Source organism: Tenrec ecaudatus, chromosome X (assembly GCF_050624435.1).
Source record: "Tenrec ecaudatus isolate mTenEca1 chromosome X, mTenEca1.hap1, whole genome shotgun sequence".
NCBI classification, from domain to species: Eukaryota; Metazoa; Chordata; class Mammalia; order Afrosoricida; family Tenrecidae; genus Tenrec; species Tenrec ecaudatus.
The window spans coordinates 57,368,532-57,380,783 of record NC_134548.1 but is presented as its reverse complement, the minus strand read 5'-3'; the positions used below and the strand labels follow the sequence as shown (position 1 = coordinate 57,380,783).

Sequence of the window (12,252 nt, the reverse complement as noted above, 5' to 3'; positions counted from 1 at the left end):
TGTATTATCATGGCTTATATAGTCTTTAAAGTCTGAGAATAAAATGTCTTTGCTTTTTAATAGTGTTTTATTTATCCTGGAGCCCTGGTGGCATAGAGGTTGAATGTTGGGCTGTGATCCTCATGGTAGGCAGTTGAAAACCTCCAGCAGCTCCTTAGGAGAAAGACTGGGCTTTTTACTTCTGTAAATAGTTACAGTCTCAGACACCCACATCGGGGTGGGACTGGGGTAGGGGGTGGGGTGGGAGGGTGTTTCACTATGAGTCATCATTGACTCGATAGCATTGAGTTTGATTTAAAAAAATTTTTTTTGTCTGGGGTTTCTTTCCTTTCCACATAGAGTTGCGGATTAGTTTGTCCATTTCTTTGAAGAACCGTGGTGGAATTTGGATTAGAATTGTGTTGAATTTGTAAAGTATTTTTGGTAATATATGCAATTTACATATCCAGGAGCATGGCAACTTGTTCCATTTGTGTAAGTCTCTTGGTTTCTTGTAGGAGTGTTTTCTACTTTTCTTTGTGTAAGTCTTTTGTTTCTCTGGTAAGATTTATTCCTAAATACTTTATCTGTAGGTTAGTTATTGCAAATAGCACTGTTCTTTTAATATCTTTTTATGGTGTCACCTTCTTTAAAATGCAAAAATCCAACAGATTTCTGTATGTTGATTTTATAGACTACTATGCTGACAACGTTTTCAATTAGTTCCAGCAATTTTTAATTGAATATTTGAGTTTCTGTATATAGGATTAATGATATCATCAGCAAATAAATATAGTTTTGTTTCTTCTTTATAAAAAATCATTTTATTAGGGGCTCATACAACTCTTTTCACAATCTATACATTCATCAGTTGTGTCCAGCACATTCGTACATATGTTGCCATCATCATTCTCAAAACACCTGCTTTCTACTTGAGACCTTGGTATCAGCTCCTCATTTTTCCCCTCCCTCCCTGCTCCCCCCTGAACCCTTGATAATTTATAAATTATTATTATTTTATCATATCTTACACCATCCGACATCTCCCTCACCCACTTCTCCGCTGTCCATCCCCCAGGGAGGAGGTTATATGTAGATCCTTGTAATCTGTTCCCCCTTTCTCCCTCACCTTCCCTCCACCCTCCTGATATCACCACCCTCTCCACTAGTCCTGAGGGGTTATCTGTCTAGTTTTGTTTCTTCTGTGTCATTGTGGATACCTTAATTTCTTTTTGATGTCTTATAGCCTGACTAAGACTTCCAGGACTATATTAAATAAAAGAGAGGGCACCACTGTCTGCTTCTCATTCAAAGGGGGAATGTTTCCAATGTCTCTCCATTAAGGCCCTTATTTTGTTGGGGGAATTTCCAGTCTATTCTTACGTTATTGTATGTTTTTATGAAGAAAAATTGTTGAATCATCAAATACTTTTTCTGTGTTGATTGATATAATTATATGGTTCTTATCTTTTGTTTATGTCATGAATGACATTGATTATTTTTCTTATATTAAAACATCCTTGCATATCTGGTACTAAACTTACATGACTGTGATGCATTATTTTATTGATGCTTCATTGAATTCTGTTGGCTAGAATTTTATTGAAAATCTTGGAATCATTAGATATATTGGCTATAATTTTTAGTTGTGCTGATGTCTTAGGTATCAGGGTTATATTTGCTTCATAAAATGAGTTTATTAGTATATTGCCTGTTTGTATATTGTGAAATAGTTCATGTAGCATTGGTGTTAACTCTTAACTAAATGTTTGGTAGAATTTCCTAGTAAAACCATCTGGTCCCAGACTTTTTTATGTTAGAAGTTTTTTATGATTACATTTATTTCTTCTCATGTTATAGGCTTATTGAGATTTTCTACATCAGTTTGTGGTAATTTAGGTATGTAATGCATATCTAGACATTTATTCATTTCGACCAGATTTTCAAATTTGTAGGAATACAACTTTTCATAATATTGATTTTTCCCCTCATTTGGTTTTGTTGTAATGACACCCATTTTATTTATTACTTGTAAAATTTGCATTTCCTCATTCTTTTCCTTTTTAGGTTTGTCAATTTTGTTAATCTTTTTGACCAACAAACCTCTTGCATTACTTTTTCTAGTTAAAAAATTTTTGATTAATTTATTTCTGCCCTAATCTTTATTATTTCGTTTTATCTAGTGTCTGAGGGCTTGTTTCGCTGTTTTTTCCCCAATTGTTGTAGTTCGTGTGTGCAGTTACTGCTATAAACTGCCTTCTGAGTACTGCTTTTGCCATGTCCCAGAGATTTTGATATGTTATATTTTCATTCTCATTTGTCTTGAAGCATTTATTGTGGAAACAATATAATAAAGGATGGCCAGGCACCAGTCTACCCCAGCAGGATCCAAAGGCAGAAAACAATTAAATATTGGCTCCATCAATGTCCTGTTTTTGAGGCTAGCTCCCAGGTAATAATCAAGCAGACAACACGATGGGGGAGAGAAGAGAGTATTTAGAGTACTGTACATCAGAGCTATTTTAGAGTACTGTACATCAGAGCTATTTTCATAGGCTCTGTATGTCAGAGTTGGGTCTAGTTTTTATTTGGGTGTGGGCCTGTGGGCAGGCAGCTGCTAACACTTTGAATCCTGGGCCGGTGGAAATAGACTCAATTACTGCCACGTGGATTTTCTTCCCTAAACACGCCCTTCCAATTCTTCACTACCCCCCAGGTTCAATGTATCCTTCAGGTACTTTGGGGAAACTTCTGTAACAGTCCAGTCCTCAGTAATTCCAACCATGTGTTGGGAGTTAGTCTATAGCAGACCTAAATCTTCCCTACCTGAGTAGTATGCAATGAGCAAGTTGAGATCCCGTTCAGCCCCAGGGCTTACAAGTCAGTGAATCATCTTACTCAACTTGGATTTAACCCCTCATCAATTATGTTGGTGGAATAGGGTTAGCTAACCGTAGGAGAGAAGGAGGGGGGTCATCAGCTCGCTGCTAAGTTTCAGAGAGCCAGCAAGAGGGGCAGCTCTCTACAGGTGCCCTGCAAGGCAGCTTCCTACAGGATTCTTTGTGCCACAGCTTCTTACAGGATTCTTTGTGTCGATTCCTTACTCTATGGCACGGAGTTAATTCTGTTCTTCAGGGTAGGTCTGGAGTTCCTGTTGTCAAGAGTTATCTGATGTTTTTAGAGGGACAGGGATTAAGAGAGGCTCTGACTACATGGCTATGTTGGAAATGTTGGTTAGATGCTTCTTGATGACCTCAATTTCTCCTATGTTATGGGTCTATTAAAGTTTTCTACATCTATCTGTGTTAATTTGGATAGATAGTCTATTTCTAGGTACTTTTCCATTTATTCTAAGCTATAAAACTTAGAGTCCAGCCTTTTGTAGTTGTATGTTATTATTCTTTTTATTCCATTTCAGTTTGTGTGATGTCATCTTTTTCATGTCTAATTCTACTTATTTGCTCCCCCTCCCCTTTGTTACGTTTGTCATTGATTTGTTAATTTTGTTGATCCTTTCAAAGAATCAACTTCTTGCCTTGTTGATTTTATTTTTTTTTATTTCCAGGTAGTTTACTTCTGCTTCAATCTTTATGATATTTTTTTTTCTTTTTCTATTGTTGGAAGGTTTATGCTGTTGCCCTTGTTCTAGTTGTTGGATTAAAGTGTTGATTTTGGATTTCTCCTCTTTTTTCATGTGTGCATTGGTTGCTATAAATTGTCCTCTAGTAACTGCTTTTGTTGGTGCCCAAAGTTTTCCCCTCACCATTCTCATTTGCTTTCAAGGAATTTCTTAATTTCATCCCTTATTCGGCCTAATATGCAGTCATTTTGAGTCATGTGTTATTCAGCTCCCATGTGTTTATTTATATTCCTGTGTGTTCTATGATTGATTTCCTGTTTTACAGTGATGTGAAAATAGATCGTAGGATCTCAATGTTTTTTTAACTTGTTAAGGCTTGCTTTGTGGTCTAGCATGTGATTTATTTTAGAGTATGTACTGTGTACGGCTGGAGAACAACATATACTGTGTTGTTGGGTTGAGCGCTCTGTATATAACTAGAAGGTTGAGTTGTCTTGCTTGCCTGTTTTGTTTCTGCATTAGGTTTCTTTCCTGATGATCTCTTTCTTTGAAAGTAGTGTCTCCTACTATTATTGTCTAACTTTTGATTTCTCTCTTCAGCTCTGTGAGCATTTGTTTGATGCATTTTGAAGGTCTCTCACTGAGCGAGCATATGTTAATTATGGTTATATGTTCCTGATCTTTTGTTCTTTTAATCATTATGCAGTGTTCATTCTTGTCTCTCAATACCAGACAGTAATATTGCACTCCTATCTTTCTTATGGTTGCCATTGGCTTGGTAGATTTTTCACCATCCTTTGATTTTTAGTCTATTTTTGGCTTTGAGTTTAAGGTATGTCTCTTATAGGCGGCATATATGTGGGTTTTGTTTTCTAATCCGGTCTGCTACTCTTTGTTTTTGTATTGGTGAATTTAGTTTATTGCCACTATTATTTTTTCTAAGTGTGGATTTGTTACTGTCATTTGGCCGCGTTTGTGTTTGGTTCCTTGTCCTCGCTCCCCTCCACATTTTGTGCTTTCATTGCTGACTTTGATCCTTTTCTAGTTCTGTTTTGTTTTGGGTGCTGCTTTTATTGCTTTGGTTTCTGGGTGGTGTAGACTTTATATGCTGCTCTCACGTTTGTCTGCTGCTGTCGTTGTTTGTCTGTCCGTGCTGCTCCAGTTAATCTTTTTTGGAACACTGGTCTTGTATTCACAAGTTCCTTGTTGAGAAATAGCTGTATTTCCCCCTTGTATTTAAGGGCTAATGCATCCAGTAGGATTATTTGTTGGCAGTCTTTTTTTCCTTCAAAAGTTGGTATATATCACTCCATTGTCTTCTTTTCTGTATAATTTCTACTGAAAAATCACAGCTTGTTCTCATCAGTTTTCTTTTGTAGGTGACTGTTAATTTATCCCTAGATTCCCTCAGGATTTTGTCTATTTCCTTGAAATTGGAGATTTTGACTTGATGTTTTTCTTCTGGGGTCTGTCCTACTTGGGGTACGCTGGGTTCTTGAAGAGTTACTTTCCCTTCTTTGTGATGTTGGGGAGATTTTCTTCCTTGAAATTTTGTACTATATTCTCTGTAGATTTTTTTTTGTTTCTTCTTGTTCTAGGATCTTGATGAGACATAGAGTGTTTCTTTTAATAGTGTCTCACATCATTCTCAGGTTTTCTTTAAAGGCTTTCACTTTTTTGTTGGCTGTTTCTCATGTTGGCTGGAGTCATAGTGATTGTACTTGCTTTCACTGCTTCAGTTTTCCTTTTCTTCCATTCTTTTCATTAGATCTTTTATTCTGTTTCCCAACGCTGTTATTTCATTCTTTTTCTTCTGGGATATCTTTTGGTGTGAGTTTTTTGTTTTCCAATTCCCTTTATTGTGTTCATGAGTGTTCCCCATATCTCTTGAAAGGGCCTAAACATAACTATTTTTAATTCTATTCTTAGTAGTTCAAGTGTCTATTTTTCAGAGTATTCATTGGGTTTGGGTGATTTTTGGTAGTTTTCTTTTCTTTTTCTTGATTTTTTAGGGTGCACTGTGGTTGACTACTGATTCCACAGCATTGTGGTACAGCTGTCAGTGGTGTATGGACCACTGAGTTGTGTAGGGGCAGTGGGCTCTTTTGAGTAACAGGAGAGAGAAGTCTAAGTGGATTCATAAATCCTATGATGGGGAAACTAAGACAAAAGGAAAGATATGGGTAAGTGGGGAAGGTGCAGGGCAACAAGAGAGGGAGTAAGTAATCACAGTAAAAATAAGGGGGCTTCTGGATGGATCAAAGAGATTTTCAAGTAATGGAAACCTCCAATTTAAAAAGTGTAATAAGACTTAATGGTTAACGTGAAAGTATATGTCACTAGTAGAGGGAGAATAAAAGCAGAAGGAGATAGTGAGTGGGGCAGAAAAGAGTGTAAGAAGATAATTGACCCAGGAGATAATTGTGGAGAGAGAGAGACTAGACTAGACTAGAATAGAATGAGAAAGAAAAGTGAGCAGGAAGGAAGCAGCAAGGGGGTGGGGGTGGGGAAGGAAACAAAGAGATGGAGTCTTATGTTCAGTATGGTATGGCTAAAGAGTTTTGTTGCTATGTCTGTGTTAATGTGGGTGAGTCTTTGCCCTCATGAGCCAGGGTTTGTGTTGGAAGTATGTTTGAGTTTTAAAAATGAATATAGGTTAAATTAGTGTAGGCAGAGAATGAAAAACCTGAGAAGTAAAAATAAACTTGTGATTTGATGGAAAGAGATTGCTCCATCTTTAGCTGGTATGATATATTAGCTGGTCTGAAACACAAAAGGGTCTGTTGGGTGGGTTGGGGTGGAGTTTTGAATGGATATGCTCTTGCAGGGGGAGGGGTGTGCTTTGAAGCAGCGTGGATCACTGGGTAGTGGTAGAGGCATTTGGTGCCGCGGATTTTCAACTTGAAAGAAAGGAATCTTGTTTTGGCTGGTATGATTTGCCTGTGTCTGCCTGAAGAGAGGATGTGGTACTTAAAAATTGATATAGATTAATTTAAATAAAACCAACAACTCTCAGCCATTTAACTGATTCTGACGCATAGCGACCTTATAGGATAGGGTAGAACTGCCCCTGAGTATTACTAAGACCGAAGCTCTTCATTGGAGTAATAAGCATGGCCTTTCCCTCACTAAGTGGCTGGTGGTTTCAAACCGTTGACTTTGCAGTTAGTGGCCCAACACACATCCATCAGGGATGTGTCTTACTGAAATGAAATGAAAGGAAAATGCAAAAGCCAAGAAACTGAAAATAAACTTGTGGTTTGTGTACAGACTGCCAGTTCCTTGCCTGGGTAGGAACACACATCTATAAGGCAGTGTGCTAGGGGGGGGGAGGGACACCAAGGTCAAAGGTCAAGGAAGTACAGGAAAACTAAAATAAATGAACAAAGTAACAAAAAACGTTGCTTGAGTTGTGAAGGAGTCTGCACAGGCTACGCAAGCATTCCACTGTCCACTTAGGGCTCCCACAGGCCATCCAGGTGAGGGGCTTCTGTGGGTAGGTTGGGATCAATGGGCTTTGGGCTAGATCTGCTCCTGCTGAGTGAGGAGAGGGGAATACTCCAAAGTGACTCAGGCCACTTCTCAAGGGTGGAGGGGAGTCAGAAAAGCTCAGCTTGCATGCTAATATCTGATTTGGGGTGGGGAAGGAATACACCTTGATGCACTCAGCTTTCAAGTTAAGAACCAGGAACGAAGGAAGCACCTCCTTAGGCTGGTGGACCCACTCCAAGATATGATGAGGAGTTGCGCCTGTGCGTTTTACGAGGCAGCGGTATCACTTCCTTGCCCCGCCAATCAGCGCTTACTTTTTTCTAAGAGGTGTTAAGTTTAGGTAAAGGGGAATTTATTTATGAGTAGATATCCCATTGATTAAGCACTATTTGTTGAAAAGAATATTGTTCTTCCATTGAAGTGTGACAGGGACAGCACAGAGACTTCTGCCTTGCCAGCTAAGGGAATGAACAAAGGACCCCGTGAAACAAGTAATGAATGAACGACTCTGTGAGAACTGGCTTGGCAAACTCCCTAACCTTGAAGCCAGGCCCTGGTGAAACTCCTGACACATGACTGTTCTCAGAGATAATCCTGAAACATTCAGAGACATGCTGACCTGGAGCAGTAGCCCAGATAAAATGGAAAGAAACAATTGATACGACCCAAGGCTGGACACAACAATTGGTCCGACAGTTGCTTGACTCTGAAAAGTGGCAACCCCCTCCGTTTTGAAAGTGTCATTTAGCAACTACATGCATTCCCCTAGACAATGTCCCTTCTCACTTCTCATAGTGAAATGTATCATATATATGCTTAAGGTGTCCTCAAGAGGAATCCGCTTCATTTCTATTGAAGTGACTCTATGCCTTAATAAAACCGTGGCTTAACGGTTTGTTGCTGTGTGTATATATGGCTGAGCAAGGCTTATCTCTTGACCCTAACCAACTATGTGGATTTGGAACTTGCTAGTTTCCCTATGGCCGGCTTATGGAACTTCATAAATTGGTTTTGAACCTTTGTCAAAATTAATTTGCCCATACTTGTGTGAGGCTATTTCTGTGTTCTTTATTTTGTTATATTGATTTATGTGTCCACCACTCTGCAAATATCACACTGTTTCGATTATTCTGGCTTTATAGGAAGATCCTCAATGAACTGGATTGCCACAGTGGCTACAACAATGAGCTTAAACATAACAATTGCGATGATTGCACAGGCTGGGTAGTGTTTTGTTTTGTAGTACACAGGGTCTCTGTGAAGCAAAATTAACTAAATGTTGCCTCGAAACAATATAAAATAACAACCAACAACCATGAGGTCAATTCTGACTCATAGGAAACGGCAGAACTGCTCCTTGGGGTTTCCAAGGATATACATCTTTATGGGAATAGCCAGTCTCACCATTTCCCCCACGGAGCAACCGGTGGGTTTGTATTGTCAACCTTGTGGTTAACAGCCCAAAACGGAATCTACTACACCACCAGGGCTCCAACAATGACATACAATATGCCTAACTATTGAGTGGAATGGTTCCTCCCACTTTATTGTTATCTATGACGATTGTCTTAGGTGTGCTACTTTTCCTTTCAATATAAAATTAAAAATCTTGTCTATATTTCCAAAATGCACACTGGAACACTGTGGTTAAAGTGCTCTGTTGCTGACTAAAAGGCCAGTAGTTCAAACTCTCCAGCTGTTCCACAGGAGAAAAAATATAGCAGTCTGCTTCCATAAAAATGTACCACCTTGGAAACCCTATGGGATCATTGTACTCTGTTCTATAGGTTGCTATAAGCTGGATTGATATAATGGCATTGGGCTTGGGTATATCAACAAAATACCTTGCTGAGATTTTTATAGGGATTGTGTTAATCTTACCAATTTAGGGAAAATATACAGTTTTATTATGCTGACATTTCCAATCTATGAATACATTATATCTCTCCATTTATTTGGATTTTTTTGTTTTGCTTTCAATGTGGAGCCCTGGTAGTGTAGTGGTTACGAGTTGAGCTGTGATCTGCATGTTCAGCAGTTCAAAACCACCAGGAGGAAGACTGGGCTTTGCACTCTGTAAACATTAATAGTCTTAGAAACTCACAAGGGGATCGCGATGAGTCTGCATTGACTTGACAGCAGTGAGTTTAGGATTTTTTTTAGTTTTTTTTGTTTTCATTAGAATTTTGTCATTTTCAGTGCACATATCACATACATGCTTATTAGAAATGTTTTCACATATTTTGTTATACATACATACTTTTGAGTAATTATTTTTTCAACTTGTTTTTAAAATTTGTTTTCATGATCATTGATCTATAGAATCACAATAGATGTTTGCATAATGATCTTGTATCATGCAACCTTACTAAACACATTCATTGGCTTTAGGGGTGTTCTGTATATTTCCTGTGATTTTCTATGTAGTTTAACGTGTGGTCTGAAAATAGGGAGAAGTTTCCTTCTTTTTGATCTGTACACCTATTATTAATTTTTCTTTCCTTATGTTAATGGCTAGGACTTCCATTATGATGTTGAATGGCTGTGGTTAAGATGGATGCACTTAATATGTTTCTAATATTCAACTCAACTCTACTCACTGCCCCCCAGTTGATGCTGACTCATAGCGACCCTATAGGACAGGGTAGAACTGCCCCTGTCAAGTTTCTAAGCATGTTTAACTGTTGATGGGAGTAGGAAGCCCTGTCTTTCTCTCTAGGAGTGCCTGAAGTTTAGAGCTGCCTTGCTAGTCACAGCCCAACGCCACTAGAGCTCTGCATATTAGATGGAAAGTACTCAGTCTTTATCACTTATTCTTATAAAAAACTATTTTGTCAAGCTGAAGATGTTTTCAACAATTCTCATTTTTCCTGAGATTTCCAATTATCCTAAATTGATGATTAGCTTTGTCAAATGCATATGACTTTTCTTCTAGCATCTCAAAATGGTATTCGTATTTTGAATGTTGAATCAGCCTGTATCTCTGGAGTAAAGCCCATTTAAAAATACGATCTAATACATTTTTATATATTGCTGAGTTTTTTCTGGTAGTATGGGGGGTTAAGCACTTGGCTGCTAACTGAAAGGTAGGTGGTTTGAACCTGCCAGCAGTAGTGTGGGGTAAAATGTGGCAATTTGATTCTATAAAGATTATAGCACTGAAAACTCTGTAGGAAATCTCTATTCTGCCCTAGTCAGAGTCAACTCAGTAGCAACTGGAAAAAGTGGTATTTTCTCATGTTTGTGAAGGGTATTAGTTTGTAATTTCATTATCTATTTTGTTCTGGCATTTTCTTGTTTCCATATCAAAATAATACTGACTTCATAAAATGACTTGGCAAATGATGCCTTATATTTTAATTTTGGAAAAACATTCTATGTGATTATCAATGCTAATTCTTAAAACATTTGGGAAAATTCTCCAATGAAACTGTTTGGACTAGAAATGTCTCTTCTTAAAAATTAATTTATTTTAACCATACAAGCAAAAAATAATTCATTTTATTTGTAAATTACAAGTTTGTTTAGATATTCCATTTTATCTTGGTTATATTTTAGTCATTTGTTGTTTTGAAAGAATTAGTCCATGTATGTTATTTAGGTTATAGAATTTATATGTAAGGTTGCTTGCTGTATTCCTTTATGATGTTTTAGTATCTGTAAGGTGTGTAGTGATTTTTGATAGTGATGATTTGTCTTTCCCTCTTTTCTTTGAAACTCCTTTTAGACTCTGAAGCTTTTGAATATTTTATAGGTCTGTTCAATGCATACAAAGTTAATATTGCTGTCTTCTTGGTGAATTGATCACTATCATTAGATAATGACTCTCTCTGACCTGCTCATATCTTTTTCTCAGAAGTCTACTTTATCTGATATTAATATCATTCTTGCATATTTATTTTGGTTAATGTTCACATAGTATATCTTTTTCCAAAATTTTTACAACCTATTTTATCATTATAATTCTTCATTGAAGCATTGTATGATGGTTCACTGAAAGCCCTTGTTAGATTAAATTTAACTATGGACATCTCATTGTTGATGTCTGTGGGTTGTCTTTTCTAATTCAAATTAAGTTATTACTATGATGAGCAATTTTCTATTTAAATCTGGACATTTGGGTTATTTTGTACTGACATTTTATTTAAATATTTTAAATTTATTTATTTATTTTTTTCTGGGGCAGTGTTGTTTATTAAATGTTAAGTAACTCCTTAAGGAATAACAGTCTAAGAATAGGAGATAATATAAATTAGATACCCATCTGTGCATTTGCATTCTTGCACAGTTGTGCATGCACATACCTAAACATACCACATATATGTCCAAACTTCAGCAGTTACACATCAAACACCTGTCCCCCCTCGGCCTACATGAGTGGAGAAGGGGGTGGTTCAGAGGTGAGGCTCCAGGATGGATTCTAATAGCAGTCTTGTTCCTCCCTGCCCTGCCCTAGGGGCCAAAGGGAGCTAGGGTGCCTAGGAGGTAAATGGCCACTCTTCTCCACTCTGCCAAAGATGCTGCTTGGCCGAGATCTCATTCATGGCTTCTTTGATAGAGCGTACATCCCTCTTGCTGGCCACCGGCACACAACCATAGGTCTTGTTGGCCTGTAGTATATTGCCTGCATCTTTGGCTGCCCCACTACCAATGATGTAGCTGTACTTGTCCTTGTAGTTGCTGGCAGGTTTCACCACCACTGGTCCCTTCTGGGCTGCCTCCTTTTCCTGCCACCGAGCCAGCTCCTGCAGCTTCCCTTTCTTCTCAGCCTTCTGGGGATCCCGCTCCTCTGCAAAGCAGTAACCCCTCTAACTCCTCATTGGAGGGTGCAAACTCAGTGAGTCATCATCGTCCTGGAAGGAGAAGGACATCAAGTCAGCTACTTTCACCACATCATGTAGAACGCGCCTCTCTGTCTTGTTCATCGACTGAAACATTTCTTGATTAGACACCTCTTTCTCTATCCTTTTATGCAACTCCATTTTGAGTTGTTTCTCTGGTTCCTGTAATTTCTTCAGATGGGCAGTCTGTTCTTGGATCTTGTGTTAAGTCTCCTGGTCGCTGAGACTGGGAGGTTTTAGTGGATGGAAAAAATAAAATTACATTTACTCCATCTTTCTGAAATCAGGAGTCTCCCACATGAATTTAAACTATTTTTTCTACATGTTCTAATAATAGAATAAAAAACAAATTACATCTTG

The 12,252-nt window shown here is 38.0% G+C and overlaps 1 pseudogene; it reads right to left on the bottom strand.

The window, feature by feature from the left end:
- Positions 1 to 8,108: 8,108 nt before the first annotated feature.
- On the bottom strand, positions 8,109 to 12,132 carry LOC142433406 (sperm-associated antigen 7 pseudogene; annotated as a pseudogene).
- Positions 12,133 to 12,252: the final 120 nt, after the last annotated feature.